This window comes from Phyllobates terribilis, unplaced genomic scaffold, assembly GCF_046119375.1.
Source record: "Phyllobates terribilis strain yellow unplaced genomic scaffold, ASM4611937v1 Scaffold_3__8_contigs__length_932513732, whole genome shotgun sequence".
In the NCBI taxonomy this organism is placed as follows: Eukaryota; Metazoa; Chordata; class Amphibia; order Anura; family Dendrobatidae; genus Phyllobates; species Phyllobates terribilis.
The window spans coordinates 114,791,832-114,811,917 of NW_027362763.1; positions in this window are offsets into that span (position 1 = coordinate 114,791,832).

The window sequence follows — 20,086 nt, forward strand, 5'->3', positions numbered from 1 at the left end:
CTCTTTATAATATTAATAGTAACCTCTTGACCCTCCTTATAATAATAATAGCGCCCATCTGGTTCTCCTGATAATATTAAAGGGAATCTGACAGTGGCATCAACCCTCATAAGCCATCTATATGGGCATTTAGGTCATAGAACGTTGAAGAAACCGATACCTTGATATCTGCCATCTGATGTCTTATTCCACAGAAATCCACATTTTCTTTTATATGTAAATGAGCTGTTAAGATCTATGGGCCGGACATAGATCTCCCTGAGAATCTGCATCCAGAGATTATTTTCAGTGGAACAGGTAGTTATCAGTGGGAGACATGTACATCAGGAGAGTAGACGGTCAGTCATTACATGTGTCACACTGGAAATGACTCTTTTCATTTATAATAAGCCCTGGATGCAGATTCTCAGGGAGATCTATGTCCGGCCCATAGATCTTAACAGCTCATTTACATATTAAGAAAAAAAGTAAATTTCTCTGGATTAAGACATTCATCAAATAGTGGCTATCAAGGCATCACTCTATTCAACTTTCTCTGACCTGCATCTTTATGTAGACGGCTTATGAGGGTTGATCTTACTGACAGTTTCCCTTTAATAGTGTGGCTCGGACCTCCTTATAATAATAGTGCCCCTTATGGGCCTCCTTATAATAATGATAATAATGGTGACTACCTGTTCTTTTTTATTAAATTAAAAATAATAATGCTCCGTCAGGCCTCTTTATAATAGTAATATTAATGATAAAAATATTAGATGACCCCACACGGTTTAGGGAAAGTGTCACTGAATGCAGAAGCCGGGTCTAAGCTCCTAATAAACACTACCCACCTCCTGCCCTGCTGTGTTATTACAGGCTTTATTCCCCTTCAAGCCTAAGCAGCAGAATGCCGGTATCTCCTCTTACTGCTCCATTTCACCTGCTGTCAGTAATGCAAAGTGCCTGGGCCCTGTTTTAAAGCCTCTTGCTAACCCTCTCCCACCATGTATCTAGTGGTAGACCCCATATTAATATAAGCCCCCTACATACCTTGAGCTGCCCCTCTCCAGCTGTCTTTTCTGGAGCTGATCCCAGCAGGTATGGCTGACAAGAGGCTGCAGCTGGAGGCCTTGTGCTTCAAGCAGCATTGTGGGGAGGAAGGATAGCTGTCCTGACTTCTGGCAAGGCTTGCAAGTCTCCTTCACGGCTGGACTGGGCATCTGGCAATTCTGTCAAATTCTGGCTTGGCCGGTCTGGCAGTGGGCTGCATCGATCTGCAACACTATTAACTGTTAACAATTATAGTGAAGCAGAGAGCCATCAGCTCCCTGCTCTGCCACTTAACTAAGGCAAGCCACAGATTGCTTCCGGCCACAGGCAGGGACTGCAAGGGATCGGTACCACGTAATGGACGTCAGGCAATGAGATGACATCAGAGACTGTAGTGAGGAGGAGCACATCACCACTCGGCATGGGAGTGTCGTGAGGAAAATATGAGTTTATTTCTATTTTTTTGCAGTCACTGCAGGGTACTAATATTATTACAAGATAAGATACCTAGGGGGGCACTAATGTCTCATAAAGAGGCCAAGGAGGGTGACATTGTTATTACAGGTTGTCCCATGGGGCTCTTTTATTATCACTATGGAGGAGGCCTAGAGGGGCTCTGTTATTATTATAAGGAAGCCCGGGGATATTAATATTATTGTAAGAAATCCCGGGGCGCTATAAATATTATAAGGAAGCCCAGGGTCCATTATTATTATTATTATTATTATTATTTTAAGCATGCCCAGGGGGTCTCTATTATTATTGGGGCAATATTATTGTAAGAAGCCCTGAGTGCACCATTATTATTAGGTACAGATGGGGGCATTATTACTCTGTAGTGGCACAGAGGGGACACTGTTACTGTGTGGGATACAAAAGCAGGAAGCTCTTTCTATGCAGGGTACAGAGGGGGCATTATTACTACGACAGGGGTGGGCAATTAATTTTCCAGAGAGGAAACAAGAGAGACTGTGACTGTTGTGGAGGGTCAAACCAATAGGCTGAATTTAATTCTGCTCATCATTAATATTACAAAAAATAATTACAATTATTATTTTATAATAATAGTATCACTTAATATTAAGTAGAATTAAGTATGCTGACATCCCCCTATATACCGTACGAGCCCGCAAACAGCCTCCAATATACAGTATGAGCCCCTACACAGCCCCTTACATACAGTATGAGCCCCCAAATAGCCCCTCTATATACAGTGAGCCCCCACATAGCCTCTCTGTATATAATATGAGCCCTCACATAGCCTCCTATATATAGTATGAGCCTTCACATATTTCCTATATACAGTATTTGCCCCATAAACAGTATTAGCCCCCCATAGCCCCTCTATATGCAGTGTGAACCTCACATGGCCTCCTATATACAGTATATATACTCCTATGTGAGCCCTCACAAAGTTTCATAGTTTTAAAGTTGAAGATAGACTTAACACCATCAAGTTCAACCTATAGTCTAAAATGTTGATCCAGAGGAAGGCAAAAACCCCATGGGGCAGAGATTAATAGCTCCATATTAGGGGAAAAATTCCTTTCCGATTCCATAAGACAATCAGACTAGCTCCCTGGATCAACGCCCCATCACAGAATCTAGTGCCCATATCATGTAATGTTATATTTCTGGAAATTGCAGTTGGAACCAGCTCAACACACCGGAGTAATTAAAAATTTGCAAACTCTTTATTGGAAATCCTTTAAAAATGAAATTGATAAAAAATTGGGCATCTTAGACAACAAAGAGGGGTGTAACAGGAATCAATCCATACGCGTTTCTAGCTACATGGCTCTTAAACACAGTGTTCAAGAGCCATGTAGCTCGAAATGTGTATGGATTGATTCCTGTTACACACACCACCCCTCTTTATTGCTTTGTTGTCTGAGATGCCCAATTTATTATCAATTTCATTCTTAAAGGATTTCCAATAAAGATTTTGTGAATTTTTAATTACTCCGGTGTGTTGATCTGGTTCCAACTCCAATTTCCTCAACTACCTCCAGCGCTGTGCAGCAGCGGGGACGCCGTGCTCCTCCCGGACTGGAACAGCATCTCAGGGGTGAGCTGAATTTTTTCTTATTTAATGTTATATTTCTCAAGAAAAGCATCCAGACTCTTCTTCAATTTTTGTAGTGAATCACTCATTACAAACATCATCTGGCAGAGAGTTCCACAGTCTCACTGCTCTTACAGTAAAGAATCCGCGTCTGTGGTAATGATTAAACCTTCTTTCCTCTAGACGTAGAGGATCCCCTTTTGTCCCCATCGCAGGCCTAAGTAAAAAAGCTCATTATACACATCTCTGTATTGTCCCCTCATATATTTGTACATTGCAGCAGGATCGCCCCTAAGCCTTCGTTTTTCCAAACCGGAAAACCCCAAGTTTGATAATCTGTCTTGGTATTGCAGTCCACCCATTCCCTTAATAACCTTGGTTGTTCTTCTCTGTACTCACTCTAGTTCAGTTATGTCCTTCTTATACACTGGAGACCAAAATTGTACAGAGTATTCTAAGTGGGGTAGCAATGGTGACTTGTATGGTGGCAAAACCAATGTTCTTGCCATAAGTGTCTATGCCTCTTTTAATGCATCCCATCATTTTCTTTGCCTTGACAGCAGCTGCCTGACACTGGTCACTAAAGTGAAGTTTGCCGTCCACCCATACACCCAAGTCTTACTCAGTGACTGTTTTACCCAGTGTTTTACGATTTAGTTCATAATTATTTATTTTATTTCCTCTGCTCAAGTGGAAAGTGGTGACTACCTGTTCTTTTTTATTAAATTAAAAATAATAATGCTCCCTCAAGCCTCTTTATAATAGTAATATTAATGATAAAAATATTAGATGACCCCACACGGTTTAGGGAAAGTGTCCCTGAATGCAGAAGCCGGGTCTAAGCTCCTAATAAACACTACCCACCTCCTGCCCTGCTGTGTTATTACAGGCTTTATTCCCCTTCAAGCCTAAGCAGCAGAATGCCGGTATCTCCTCTTCCTGCTCCATTTCACCTGCTGTCAGTAATGCAAAGTACCTGGGCCCTGTTTTAAAGCCTCTTGTTAACCCCCTCCCACCATGTATCTATAGCATCGGCGTCTCTGCCCCCTGCTGGCGTAGCGTACATGTACATACCGTATCATACGTGTACGTTACGGTAAGCTCGGACCAATGAGAGGAAGCATCCGGCGCTCAGAGGAAGTATCCGGCACCCAATCAGAGGGACAGCTGTAACATCACGTGCCAACGTTAGCTGCTGGTCTGAGATTGGCTGGCGGCTGCTTCCTGTGATTGGGCGGAGCTTACAGTAATGTACGGGACGCTACATGTAGGGTACAGCAGCGGAGAGAGACCGGCGGTCGGGCGGAATCCAGCGTGGAGCCACAGAGCACCGATGAGTGTGTGTGTTCTGGCGGGTCTGGCAGTGGCATGGGGTTATTTGGTGGTGGCAGCGTGTTTGGTGGATCCAGCGGCGACCCCAGGAGCGGCTCTGACAACGGCGGCGTCTCTGGCGGTGTGTCCGGCTGTGCTTGGAGCAGCGTTTGAAGTGGCGGGTGCAGCCAGGGTGTCCTGTGCCATCTTGGGACACTCATGTGCTTCCTGCCGGGCACGGCCGCGGTGCCTTATGGGATTCGTTCACTTCGCAAACTGCCAATTATGTAAGTACATAGCCTCCCATTGCTTAGTGTTCTTGATTGTCTTTGTGGGCACACTCTCCTCCGTAGTGTAAAAACAAGGCAGCAGCGCAAGTGTGAATGCTCGCTGGGTTATGTCATCATCTTTGCCAGTGATGGTGCATCGGAGACCAGAGCTGTGGAGTCAAAGTCGGAGTCGTGGAGCCTGAGTCGGTGCCAATTTTGGTGGAGTCGGTATAAAAAGGACTGACTCAGACTCCAAAAATATATAATAAATTGGGTACGGTAGTGCAATGCAATATTTGCAAATTATTATGTTCTACATATCTTGATTATTATAGCAATGATTAAAAGGCTTATGTTCACATGATGCTACAATAAATGTATCACCTAAACATCAGCAATGTACGAAGGAGTCAGAGTCATGGAGTCGGAGTCAGGGAAATTGAGGAGTCAGGGAAATTGAGGAGTCAGTGGTTTGGCTTACCGACTCCACAGCCCTGGAGACAGCCAGGCAAGTGTCGCTGCTGCAGTTGTGTGTGCCTTTCCCAGAATTTCGCGCAGTATCCTAGATGCCAAATTGCAGCATCTGTATCCAGGATCGTGCATCTACCTAATAATGCATGTTGCAGCAGCCTCCAAGATGCATTATCAGTAGGAATAGATATATTCAGATGCTGAATATGGACAAATATTTTCAATTAACACTACCCCACCACTATACTAGAGAAGCAAACAAAACCATCTCAAACTTTTATTTAAAACATTTTATTTACTGGAAAAAGTAATGAGGCAGAGGGCAAAAACATTTAATACAAAAAAAAATAAATTCATATATGTACTCTTTTAAAACCAAAGGAAAGAAATTCTGCATTAATGAGCCTTGTCATTTATTCATAACTCTGTCAATCTTGCACCAATGCCATCCAGACATGACATCCACATTTGGAAATCTCAATCCCCTTTTTTTGCCAAGAAACATCTAAAGGAGTTATTCAAGTCTCCAACGCTTGGTTACCTAAATAGAAAAAAATAAATAATATAATATATATATATATTAGATGGTGGCCCGCTTCTAACGCATCGGGTATTCTAGAATATATATGTAGGCTGCTGGGGTGTATATAGAGGCTGCTGGAGTATATATAGAGGCTGCTGCTGCTGGGATGTATATAGCGGCTGCTGGGGTGTATATAGCGGCTGCTGGGCTGTATATAGAGGCTGCTGCTGCTGGGGTGTACTGACCAGAAAATGTGACTGCCTCAGCCAATCACAGGCCATAGTTAACCGGATTTACCCAAAGTCCATTTTCCCTAATATGGGTAAATCCAGTTAATTTGTAGCATATAGCACAGTGGGTAACCGAAGTCCATTTTTCCCTAATCTGGTGAACAACTGCAGTATATGATACTACTTAACCGTTTTTACTCAAAATGAACGGACTTTGTCGTTTTTTAGACCCTGGGTCACTGCCCCCCCGTGCTGGATCTGCCCCCGCAGTGTTCGCTTTCTACCCTCCATCCCACGTGCTGGCTCTTATGCAGCGGGTGAGAGCGGGCAGAGTAGGCGTGAGTGGGTAGAGCAGAGTGCGGGACAGCGGGGGGACAGTGGGAGACAGGAGAACACAAAGGGAGACAGTAGAGCACAATGGGGTCAGTGGAACACAGCGGCGGAGAGCAGAGAAGGGGTCAGTGGAGCATAGCAAGCAAAGCAGGGTACAGCGGAGTACAGCAGGGGACATTAGAGCAGAGAAGGGGTCAGCGGAGCAGAGTGGGGGACAGCAAAACAGAGAAGGGTTCAGCAGAGCTCAGCGGGGGTTAGCAGAGAAGGGTCAGTGGAGCACAGCGGGGGACTGCAGAGCAGAGAAGGGGTAAGCAGAGCATAATGGGAGACAGCAGAGCACAGTGGGGGACAGCAGAGTAGAGAAGGGGTCAGTGGAGCACAGCGGGGAAAAAGCGGAGCAGAGAAGGGTCAGTGGAGCACAGCGGGGGACACCAGAGGAGGGGTTAGCAGACCACAGAGGGGGACAGCGGAGCAGAAAAGGGGTCAGCGGAGCATAGCTGGGGACAGCGCAGCACAGTGGGGGATAGCGAAGCAGAGAAGGGTCAGTGGAGCACAGTAGGAACAGAGAAGGTCAGTAGAGCAGAGAAGGGGTGTGTGTGTGTGTGTATATACACATGCGGTGTGTGTATATGTGTTCCCTCGCCCGACATCGCCGCAGCGCTGCCTGCACCCACCTCCGTGTAGCCACAGCCTCTAGGAAAGACCGCGGCTTGCGGCCTGTGCACGGAGGTGGCTGCAGGCAGCGCAGTGGCGATGTCGGGCGAAGGGGAATGGGGGAAGGGTCCCAGCGACGGCAGGTCCAGGCGGCGGGTGGGTTCCACTTCCGGTGAGCGTGGTTCAATTCTCGCGGCAACTCGCGGCTGGACTGCGCCTGTCCCTGATTGGTTCTGGCCGGCCGGGATTGGTTCAGCGACGCGGGATTTCGGTTAAGGAAGTGGAACCACAAGGCAATTATATAGTGAACAGCTAAGGCAGCTTAGATGGTATCGCTTCCCACAGGTGGAGCAGGGCCTCAGGGCAGCGTAGGAGGGGGGATGCAGGGCAGGCGAGACAAATCCAGGTCAGAGCAAGAACAGGGACGGACACGATAGTCACTTCAGTACCTTTTACTGGTGGAAATTCAGACACATCCCAGAGCACTGTAGGGTGAAGGGTGCATATCAGAATCCTCCCCAATGAGCGGGTGTAGGGCCTCCTGTTTCTTGCCTCTGCGTAGTAAGTTTCTGACCTGCCTGGAGCTAGGCCTAACTTTGTCTCTGTCCTGCGCTGGCTGACCTTGTGGTAGGGCCTTTTCTTGGAATACACGCTCCCAGCTTACGGGGCCTATGTGTCTCCTGGCTCTGTTACGTATCAGCACTTTAGCGATCCTGGGACCTGTAGTTCTCCAGGGATTCCGGTTATACCTTACTGGGTCATAGAGATCCCGGTAAGCTCGGATCCGGTGTCCGGTAATGCTTCGGGGTGAGCTAGTTAAGCTCCTTTGCCCCCTATGTACTAACTTCTCCACTTGCCTTCGGCCTTCTCGGGCCCTCACTAGGCTATACACACTAACGGCAGCTTGCCACGCTTCACCGATCTTATGGCGCCGGCACACCTAAGCTCACTATTCAGAGCTACAACTGAGTCTGGACTGTGCTTCACTGCAGGAACTCTCTCAACAGACTTGACTAGGCTGAGCTCAACTCTGTATTCAGGTCTGTGCTTGCTGAACTCTCCAGAGGAACTGAACTGCCTGGCTCCACCTTCCCTTTTTATATCCGTAACGGGCTCCCTCTGCTGGTCTGAGGTGGAAGGTGGAGATGTGTGAATGTTTATGGGGGCCTCTTGTGGAGGATTCCATCAATGCACTCTTCCAGGATCTGTGATACCAAGCGCAGCTGGGCGTCACATTCCCCCCTAGCAAAGCTTAGCACTCCCGGTACATTTTATAACAATAAGAAACATTAACAATCTTCCCTTTATGGGAGGCACCAAGCTTAAACGTTGCATAATAATATCAACAAATACAAAGTGTCCTCAGAATTCAAATCTCTTGTGGTGACGTTCCCAAACAGGATGTCCATCTCACAGAGTAGAGTACTTGGTGGTTTGAGGGACCTGTCCCAAACCCTCAACGTAGGCCCTGGGGTGGCTTCAGGGCATGGAAATCCCGAGTTGGACCTCCAATAGAGCCACTCCAGACAGGTTTTCCTTCGGTGGTCACCTAAAGGGGCACTCCTGGGAGCGCAATTATATACAATAAATAGTTTTTGGGCTGCACACAGTCCTCAGCCACGAAGTTCTTTATGCAAACAATAAAGGAATTAATCAGGTAAAGTGTCCATGTCACTTGAACTGTTCAATAATAAAGCAAAGCACAAAATAATATACATTAGTACAGTACATTACAATTTAATACCCCAGGGGTAACTATCTACATTTGTCAGAGGTTAGCTATCTTACTGCTTGTACCTGAGAGGGGGTTTACCTCGCGTGCTACGTGTTGATCTGCGTAGTGCGGTGGTCTGTGAGGTATCAATGTCTGTACTATCAATTACCCTACCAGTTCTACGTGTGACTATGTTGTAAAACTGCCTTAACCTCTCTCTGGAACTGGTAAGTCTACCATTGGCTGGGCCTTCTTGCTCTACTCCTGCCGGGGATCCTTCGTCCGGGGATTCTTCTTGAGCTGGCTCTTCTGCGGCACTAGGCTCTTCTGCAGCACTTACAGGTTCAACTTGCTGTGGAGGGTCTTCTGGTTGTTGAAAGAATTGGAGTATTGGAAAGATTACTGCTCCTCCTAGTTGGGGCCAATCTGCTGGGAAGTCTCCTAAGTCAGTATGGATTACTGCTTCTTTAGGCTCCTCCTGGATAATGAAAGGCACTTCTTCTTGGGGTTTCAGTAGATTTGGACATAACTTTAGATGGTCCCTGGATACTGTGGCAGTTGTCCTTCCTCCATCTCGACTAATTATGCAGGTCTTCTTATTATCAAATCTTGACTTCAGCACAGTGTAGGGTTCTTTCTCTCACTGGTCATCAAGTTTGTGGTTCCTTCTTTTCCTTTTCAATACTATTTCACCAGGTGTGAAAGGCTCTGCGGGTGCACGTTTATTGTAGTGGGCCTCTTGCTTATCCCTCACCCAGGTGAGACTGTCCTCGACACAGGCTTGTACCCTTCTGTACTGCTCTTGTCTGGTCATGTCCCAGTCCTCAGTGGTCACATCCGCTTCTGGTTCTACTACACCAAGCTCCAGATCCATAGGCAACTTCCCAGGTCTTGCACGCATAAGATATGCCGGAGTACAATTGGTGGAACTCACGGTTGTACAGATCCACTAGGTCAGGTAGTAGGTCTGGCCACTGATTTCTCTCCTCAAGTGGTATGATCTTCAGCAGGTCGATGATGATGTTGTTCATCTTTTCACAGAAACCGTTGGTTTGTGGGTGGTACGGTGTAGTTCTTATCTTTTTACACCCGTACAGATGGCACAACTCCTTAAACAATTCAGCCTCAAAGGCCGGGCCTTGGTCCATCAGCACCTGCTCAGGGTATCCATGGAGTCCGCAGAAACACGCCTGGAAGGTCTTTGCTGCTGTCTCCGCCGTCAGGTCCTTGACGGGGGCGACCACCAGGAACCTAGAGTAGTGATCCACCATGGTCAGGGCGTAGGAGTACCCTGACCTGCTGGGTGACAACTTGACATGGTCCAGGGCCACGATCTCCAGGGGTCGAATCGTCTTGATGGGTTGCAGGGGTGCCTTCTGGCTGCTGTAGTCTTTTCTTCTGAGGCCACAGGGTCCACAGTCTTGGCACCACCGCTCAATGGAGCTGCGCATTACTACCCAGTAGAATCGACACTTCAGCAGGGTCTCTAGCTTTTTCCAGCCAAAGTGTCCCGCCTAATCGTGGTAGGCCTCCAACACCATTTCTTGCGGCCCGCCCGGTATTTAATTGTAAATTGGTAATTTGGCAGCTGAGCCATCCATCGTTGTTCCAGTGCTCCTAGCTTGGCTGTTTCAAGATGGGTCAAAGGGTTGTTATCAGTGAAGGCAGTGAACTTGCTGGAGGCCAGGTAGTGCTTAAATCTTTCAGTGATGGCCCAGACCAAGGCCAGGAACTCCAAATTGAAGCTGCTATAGTTCTCTGGGTTCCTCTCGGTCGGGCGGAGCTTCCTGCTTGCGTATGCGATTAACTTCTCCTGGCCATTCTGCTTCTGACTTAAGACAGCTCCCAGCCCTTCGTTGCTGGCATCTGTATACAGCAGGAACGGTTGGCTGTAGTCAGGGTAGGCTAGGATCTCATCGCCTGTCAGGATCTCCTTCATCTCCTGAAATGACTCGACTTGCTCCTTACCCCAGTGGAAAGGGGGATTTCTGCCTTTGGGGGACTGCCCTACCAGGAGGTCTTGCAGAGGGGCTGCTTTCTTAGTATAGTCTTTTACAAACCTCTGGTAGTATCCTACTAGTCCCAGGAACTGATGCACCTCCTTGAGGTTCTTCGGCTCCGGCCACTTCTGGATGGCAGCGATCTTCTCCGGGTCTGGTGCTACCCCTTCCGGACTGACAATGTGCCCCAGGTACTGTACCTTTCTCTTGAGCAGGTGGCACTTTGAGGGCTTCAGCTTCATCCCATACCGGGACAGTGAATCAAATACCTCTGCCAGGTGTTTCAAGTGGTCCTCGTACGTTCTGGAGTACACTATCACGTCATCCAGGTATAGTAACACAGTCTCGAAGTTGCGGTGTCCCAGGCAGCACTCCATCAATCTCTGGAACATTCCAGGGGCATTGCAGAATCCAAACGGCATACTGTTGAACTGCAGAGTCCCATCGGGGTTGTAAAGGCCGTCTTCTCCCGATCCTCCTCAGCCACAGCTACTTGCCAGTACCCACTAGTGAGGTCAAGGGTGGAAAAGTAATTTGCAGACTTTAAGGCAGCTAGGGACTCCTCTATGTGTGATAAAGGGTATGCATCTTTATGTGTAATGCGATTTACTTGTCGGTAATCTACACACATTCTCATGCTCCCATCCTTTTTCCTAACTAGCACTAGGGGAGCTGCCCAGGGACTACAACTATCCCTTATTATCCCCGCCTTTCTCATGTCGTGCCACATTTCCTTAGCCTTCTGGTAGTGAGCTGGTGGTATAGGCCTGTAACGTTCATTGATTGGGGCATGGTCGCCTGTGGGGATATGATGTTGAACCCCCTTAATCCTCCCGAAGTCAAGTGGATGTTTACTGAACACCTGCGAGTATTCTTGAACCACCTGGTGTACACCCTGTTTTTGATGGGCAGAAGTGGTGTCTGTCCCAACATGGAGCTGTTGACACCAATCCTCCACCTGGGTTGCAGGGTCATTATCCTCCACTTCATCTGGTGAGGCTAAGGACTCCGCCTTGTGAATACAATTGTTATTTACAGCATGTAATTTGGCAACAGTGGGATAACGTGGCATCTTCCCCACAGTTGAGAAGACGGACGGGCACCCTCCCATTGCGTACATCTACCACTCCTCTGGTGGTTAAGAGCGTGGGTCTGTGCTCGGAGCAAAGGGGTTCTACTACCGCCTGGTAGCTCTGTCCTCTAAGACCTATAGCAGCTCTACACCAGATGAGCATTTCACTCATTGGGGGGACGACAATGGGTGTGGGGTCCGTTACACGCACATTACCAATTTCACCTTCCGCTAACCTTACTTGCTGTTGGTACATCAGGACTCGGATCTCCTTCTGCAGCGCCCTCCTCTGTCCTGGTCTGGCAGTGTCAGCTATCTGTTGGAGCAAGAACACAACCTCTCCCAAACAGTTACCAACAATGTTTGCTTCGGGGTGAGCTAGTTAAGCTCCTCTGCCCCCTATGTACTAACTTCTCCACTCGCCTTCTGCCTTCTCGGGCCCTCACTAGGCTATACACACTAACGGCAGCTTGCCGCGCTTCACCGATCTTATGGCGCCGGCACACCTAAGCTCACTATTCAGAGCTACAACTGAGTCTGGACTGTGCTCCACTGCAGGAACTCTCTCAACAGACTTGACTAGGCTGAGCTCAACTCTGTATTCAGGTCTGTACTTGCTGAACTCTCCAGAGGAACTGAACTGCCTGGCTCCACCTTCCCTTTTTATATCCCTAATGGGCTCCCTCTGCTGGTCTGAGGTGGAAGGTGGAGATGTGTGAATGTTTATGGGGGCCTATTGTGGAGGATTCCATCAATGCACTCTTCCAGGATCTGTGATACCAAGCGCAGCTGGGCATCACATAAGGACTCTGCACCCCTTGCTTAATCCACATCCAATATTGATCTTGTGTTTCTGGACACACTCATCACCTACGTCAGGCCTAGCTACCACAGGTGACTTGTTACAAGTCGGGGCGACGACTGACTTCCTGGCCTGACCCCTGTGGCTTTTGTATTTTTCTGCTGCAGATCACATGTCCCCTGTGTACCTAGCTCTGCTTTCCTCTCATTCAGCCTGCCTTCTGTCCTTTGGTTCCAATACCCTTTCAGGGTCCTACACCTATATTCCTGATCACTACATGGCAGCATCTGCCCACAAATACCTTACAGCTCATTTCTATTATATGAATCACTCACTCTCCTTACATTCCTCCTCTCTTTAAGCTCATCAGTACTTGGATGAGAAAGGTTACTTATGCTCTAGATGCTCCTTGGCGGTGGTCTCAGAGTCACCAATATCCAAACACACTCCTGTGTCTGCTGTATTACATACTGCCATATGAAATCATCTTCCGCATACCTCCTGGGTGAAACACCAGTGTTGGTACATTCAGATCTGTGAGGTCCCTCCTGACCTGTCTCTTCTGGGACACTGAGGCCCTGAAACACTCTTCCTGTGATTTTGACCTCTACCCTACCCTCTAAGCTAGCCCCGGTCATTCTCTCTTCATCAGACACACATATCGGTAGCATGTAAGGGTGCCGCACTCTCTCTGGTGCGACGTCTTCTCCTTTCGGGGTGTACTCTCCTTGTCACTCGATGAGGAGCAGCCTCCGATGCGTAGTCCAATTTTCCCCAAGGGTGCTTCACTTGAACCAAAACTCGATTCCCCAGCTGTAATGGTGCCTCCTGCACAGGAGTTACTACAGGATGCCTTTTCCCCTGGGGCTTCTGTACAATCTTAAGTCTCAGTGTTTCTAACCGATGTTGGTGTTCCCACACCAAAGTTGTGGTGTTTATCTACGTACTATCTTCCTCTGGATCAAGCTCTAGCTCAGTAACCTTACGGCTGTTACGTCCAAACAGCAACGTGTAAGGCGTGTACCCTGTCGTAGCATGAACCCGGTTACTGTACACCCAGACCAGTTCTGGTACAAATTCAGGCCATTTCATTTTCCTGTGTCACGGTGTAGGGGAATGCTGGTGAGGAAATAGCAGATACGGGCTGGGTGAGCAGGGAAAACTAATCTGTCCCTAGACTGGGAACCCTGAATAGCCCTGACCCCAAAAGTATCTCTGATGGTGAGAAGGTTCGGGTATCCACCCTAAGCCCTAACTCCTCCACAAGCCCTGCGCTAATTCCCCAAACCTCCCTCCGCAGAACAAAGGTACAGCAATCTCAAAGGAAAGGACTTCAGCAGCACAAACGAACAGCACTGCACAGCACGGCTTCCAGGTATAGAGTGAAACTCTATCAGCTGCACCACCTGGTGGAAGGCGAGGCTACTTAAAGGCTAAGGGGAGGAGACACACAGAAACTCACATCCACCAGGACATGGCAATAGAATTGGCATGAACCCATGCAGTACAAGAGGGAATTTCACAGTTTAAGTTACAGCGGCATCTAGAATAGACCGCAGACACAGCGCTAGACAGCGTGTGACATCCTGTCATCTTCCTGTTGTCCTCCACAATTCTCAGAATGTAGATAAAGTTCTGTTGAAACGTTCACAGTCCCCATTTCTCTATGGGTGGTAGGGTGTAGTTCTGGAATTCTCAATGTTGTACAGTTGGTGCAATTCATCCATGACTTTTCCATGAAAACAGGCTCCCATCTCAGAGTGAATTCTTTTTGGACACCCGTATACGCAGATGAAGTCATGACAGATGGCACAGGCTGCTGACTCGGCTTTTTGATTCCCGGTGGGAGTCATGACTGCTAACTTATTAAAATGATCCATCATCACCAGACAGTACAGACAACCATTATCGGAGTGGCTGATCTTGAGATAGTCCACCATCAGCACTTCCAAAGGGAAAGAAAACCTCTTCACCTATATAGATGCTCTGTGTTTAGGGGGTTTAGTCATCTCACCCTGATGGGATTTCCGGTAATCTTCTTTCACCACTCGATTTACAATACAATACAGAAGCCGTTGTAGCCAGTGGAAAGTTCTCTCTGTTCTGAAATGGGTATCACTCTCATGGACTTCCTTCTTCACTATGGGCTTCATTCCTTGTGAAATCATTAGCAGATTACAATGAGGCAATCTGGGCTACCGCCTAGGGCCAAAGGCACCGGGGGTCCTTTGGCCATATTGTCCTCATTATAATGGTTTTTTTCACCACTGTCGGCAGTGGACATCTCCGGAGAGGGAGCTTTCCTAAAGCTCAGCTGCCAGCAACTCACAATGGTTTGCTGGCATCTACAAGGCTATGTGTGTATGTGATCTTAGGAATAACAGAAGCTTTGGTCCTCTCCTCCACTTTTGGCTGAGATTTAGAGGATTAATCGGAGACATAGAACCGCTGTTCTCCACTTTGGAATCCAACCCTTCAGATATATGGTATATGATGTATAGTATTGATATACCAAAAATATCAGTAATAATCAATTAAATTCTAAAAGACATTAATCAATTTAAAATTTGTATTTATTTAGTTTAATTAAATCTGGCATGGAAGGATGAAGACGTGTTCTTGGCGAAGCCTTCAACTTTAGCAGGTGTTTCTTGCTGGTCAGGATGCCACGAGTAGATGGTTCAAATCCTTCCATACAGGTACAGCATTGATGGTGGACATGCTGTAGTTTCTTCAGGGCGCTAGATGTGGGGGTTTTCTGTCCTCGAGATGTCTAAGGTGCCCTGGTGACAGCAGGCAAAAATGCAGCTTCCTCTGACAGTGCGAGCAGCCCTGGATAATCCACGCCGGCAGAATGATATCATCCGGCGGAAGATGGAACCTATGAGAAAAGATGTAAAACTAATGTAAGTAATGGGACTCCATATTAGAGGGTCCTACTGTGGTGTCACTGTGGGAGAACATTAGAGGAATCTCATCACACAGAGGGCAGGGATCATTGTCAGTCATCATACATGTGACAATCCCACCACTGACAGATAACATCTGCTCCACATGACTTCTTCTCACTGACATCATACAACAGGGAGATTATTGTCACACTTACCTCGCCTACTTTCCCCCTCTTCTACTTTCTCTGTTTTTTCTTGTCTTCTCAGTTTTAGAAAATATTTTCTTTTCTTCTGAACTGGAGATTCTAATCAAAAAGTCAGAAAAAAATATTAATTATAAACTTCTAAAATATTTTCTTTGTATCTATATAGAGTTATGCAATTGATTAATATGCACCTGTAGCATTTCTGTGTGCCGCCATGTGGTGACTCCCCAAGGAAATATGTCCCCTTATTATCATGACATACTTGCAGCAAGACACTGTGTTATCATATAATCAGTTAGATTAAACTTCAGTGTAACTTTCAAGAGCACCCATCACCAGATCAAAAGTTTCTGAGATTCACTCTTATCTTATGTCTGCTGCTCCCCTGAGTATTCTGATATTTGTTTTGCTAAAATCCACCCTATGTTTTTTTCCATGAGGGTGTGGCTCACAATTTTATATTGCAGAGCAACCTAAAGACACGCCCCAGAGGATCCTGTGAGCACCACCCTCTTGGAAAAGACCATAAACATTAGCACTAAATAAGACCCATAACTCAAAAAACTGAATACTCAGGGGAGCAACGGGAATAAAGTAAGTAATTTTTGAAGACTTCATGTGCTGATTCACATTATAATTTTGGATTATAGGCTATAGTTGGATGGCCTATAAACCTGTACATACCTGACAATGAGGACGAGGATGACTCGTTGTTTTTAGCAGTGAAACACTGATTGTCTCCATTAGTTTTGGAAGAGGAAGACTCTTTCTGCCTGTTTGGTAGAAGAAAGACCAGTAAATTAAAAGTAAAAACAATAGAAAAAATGAAGAACACCTGTTTGTGAGGCCAATTAGGACAACATAGAGGGGATACCCTGCCCACGGCCTCAACTAGTAATATTGGCCTGTCATGAGCTGGAAATGAATGGCTGGTCACAATGATCAGCTGTTATTGCAGTGTTATCACAAGCCAGACGCACAGAGATCAGCAATCATGGGGTGGTGGATGCTGGATTTAGATTTGTGTTACTCGTGTCTTGTATTTGGTTCTGAACATACATCAAAACTAAATCTCATAATAATAATAATCTACTCACATGTCTGAGTGTTTTTCACTGTTCTCTTGGGAACACTGTGGAGTTGACATAGGCTCTACATTGGTCATCATCCCGGTATTGGTGATATTTAGCTAAAACACACAGAGAAAAATAAATTGATTTATTTTTAAGCATTTTTGTAATTATAGGTTTTAGACATACTATTAGCCACATACTTACTTTACAAAACCTTTGATAAGATGATACAAAGTTTTTTATTTCTGGCCAGTCATTGTCCTCTCTTGTGTCCGCCTCATCTGAATTCATGTGTCTGCTACAACGAGCTACAAAGTACAAGTGTTATCAGAGATAATTAGTATAAGACCCGGTCAGACATTCACCCTGTTATCACTAATAATGATGAGAACTTATCTTCACATAAAATGAAAGACAAGACACACAGCAGTTTTCTGCAGATGACGTCTCATTTTACTTACTGATAAAGTAGCGGGTGTCCTCATCTGACTTTAGCTCAGGAACGAACAGGGGCTTCTGACTTAGAAGGTTGTCAAAGTCTAAGTGATGCAGAAATGGATGCATTTTGATCTCATTTGCTCCTCCTGGAAAAGGAAGACAAGAAAGAATGTGATAGAGTCATTTTTAGAGAAACTGCTCCATATCGGTACAGTTTATGTTAACCTGAACTGAAGATGTAACAGCAGACATGAAGGAAATGTACTGAAAGTCACAGCATGAAAAATGGGGAATGGATAAGTAGGTAGATTACTGAACCTCATGGACACAACCATTTGTCTGGTCACAGACGTGTAATAAGTCATAATACTATTATAATATTACCTGTCCCAAGTCTATCTGCTGGATCTTTTCTGAGCAGCTGAGTGATGATGTCCCGAGCATCAGGTGGAGTAGAGTATTTATGATATGTCAAAATTAATTTATCTGTTATATAGAAACAAATATTACAGGAAATGAAACGTTTTCATTTATTTTTATAAAAAATGTCCTTAATAAGGCTAGAAATTAAACCAGTAAACCAATGAAACCAAATAACAGTGACATCACAAGCATTCAGATTATTTTACTTACCCTCAAGGACACTGCGTAAAATATCTCTTTTTAAAGCCCCTTTAAATGGTGTACATCCATAAAGAAATTTATGTAGAGTGATCCCTACTGACCACCAATCAACGGGCCTTCCATAGCCTTTCCTTTGGATAATTTCTGGGGCCATGTAACTAGGGGTGCCAAAAGTCTGGAAACCAACAGAAGAATGAGATGATAATCAATAAATATAATTGCGTCAAATAACATCAGTGCAAACGTTTTATAGAGAAATTGTCAGAGAAAGAGAAAGAGATGAAATCTGTAAAGTACAAGACCTTGTAAGTAAAGCCTGCCTCTTCATCAAGGAACTCGCTGGTGATGTCCTCAGTTGAAGCCTTGTAGATATCTGAGCTTGGTCTCATGAGGCCGAGTTTTGAAACCCCAAAATCGGTGACCTTAATATGTCCTGTTGATGATATCAGGAGGCTGTGAAAGAAAGAAATGGTGTCAGACCCAAGTAATTACCCATAGACTGCATAAAAACTATAATTTTTTTTCCCCTTTATTATACTACTGGGGTCACTTACTTGCCAGGCTTCAGGTCTCTGTGCACCACACCATAACTGTGCAGGTATTCCACAGCAAGTACCGTTTCCGCAATGTACATACGGGCCAGGGGGACTGGTAAAGGACCCCTGCGCTTTATAAGACTGGCACAGTCTCCTCCTATCGGAGAAAGCAAATATGAGAGGTGAGGGTTTGTTTCAATGTAAATTACACATGATGAGGGTGAATATGAAATAAGTGGAAATATTGGGACAAGATGGCCTATATAGAGATATACTGTGTAATGTAAAGCGTATACTGTATACTATATGTTGCCATCCATGTGGGCACATTATGGTCATATATAGGTGCTAGGACTAAACAGACGTGGGCTGGATATAGATACAATGGATGTGTCCTACCTGGTACATACTCCATGACCATACACAGATGAAGTTTAGTAGGGAAAGAGCAGAACATGGAGGCCACAAAGGGACAATCAGCGAATGCTGAGATGTCCCTCTCCAGAAAGGCCAATTCAAGTCTCTTTGGCTTTTTCAGGTTCTCCTTGTCCATTGTCTTCATAGCACAAATCTGGTTTGTGTCTTTATGGCGCAGTAAGTGGACGGCCCTGGAGAGGAAGAAAATCCATGATTTATTACAAATTCTTATTAACAGTCCATCTATAGACCTCATCAAATGATCTCCTGTACTAATGGTTAATACTAGATGTGAGGCCATCACTATAAATCCATGTCTAGAAATGCATAAAATAATACTCCATAAATGATTATCAATGGAGGGTCCACATCCACGTCACATCCTAACTGACCTGACAGATAGATGTGGACAGTGATGTGGTCTCCTAATTTCTCTATGGGAATATTACATGGGCAGGACACCGAGGCATCATCATAAGGAGCCCTGGGAAATAAATATTATACCAAAGTAAAGCTCACCCAAAGGCTCCACTGCTGATCAGTTTGATCTGTTTATAGTCGCTCTTACAAGGATTTCTCTCTGGGTTCAATGATCCGATCAAGGCCTAAAAAGGAATAATAAATGACATTAAGACAGAAAATGCAGGAGAATAAAAGCTCAAGATGCAGGAACGTCTCCCTTCTATATTATGTCCCCACTGATTACACTGTAGAGAACGTAATACAAGCCGGACCCACCACAGACCCCATTATATTATAAAGGGAAATCCCCCATACACATAAATCAATACTGCAGGGAAGGATAAGGGACATCACACAGAGGGGGCAGGAAGAATAACGCCATTATCACACATAATATGTCTGATCTACATGACGAACAGTGATATCCCATTGTCATATGGGATATAATATGGGATGTATAATTCACACCCGTCATCTAATGATATACAGACGTCCCTCTGATACTTACACTGGCAGATTCCTGGATGATTTCTGGTGTCTCACATATTCCACCATCAGTATTTGCCGGCACAGTTATTCCTAAAATAATGAAGAAACGTTATTTATTAAATGTCTATATCAGCACTTAATAACCAAAAGAAAAGGAAGTAAAAAAGTCAAATATCAAAAAACATAACAAATTGTATTGATTAATCAGAACAATTCATGATAAAAAAAATAATAAGAGAATGTCAGACACAGAGAACGCTCTCTCTTTCAAACCAAGAACAACTGATCAAAATCACTTCAAAACCTATTCATAATGGTATTCATACAAGTTTGTGTCTGTTTAGAATGTAGAAGATATAGGAACAATCTGTAGTCCTCAAAATTAATAAGACAAATAAAAAAGAGAAACCTGCACAGTCTGGGAGGGTGGGAAGCAAGACCCCGACATGTGTTTCGCATAGGCTTCTTCCAAGGGGT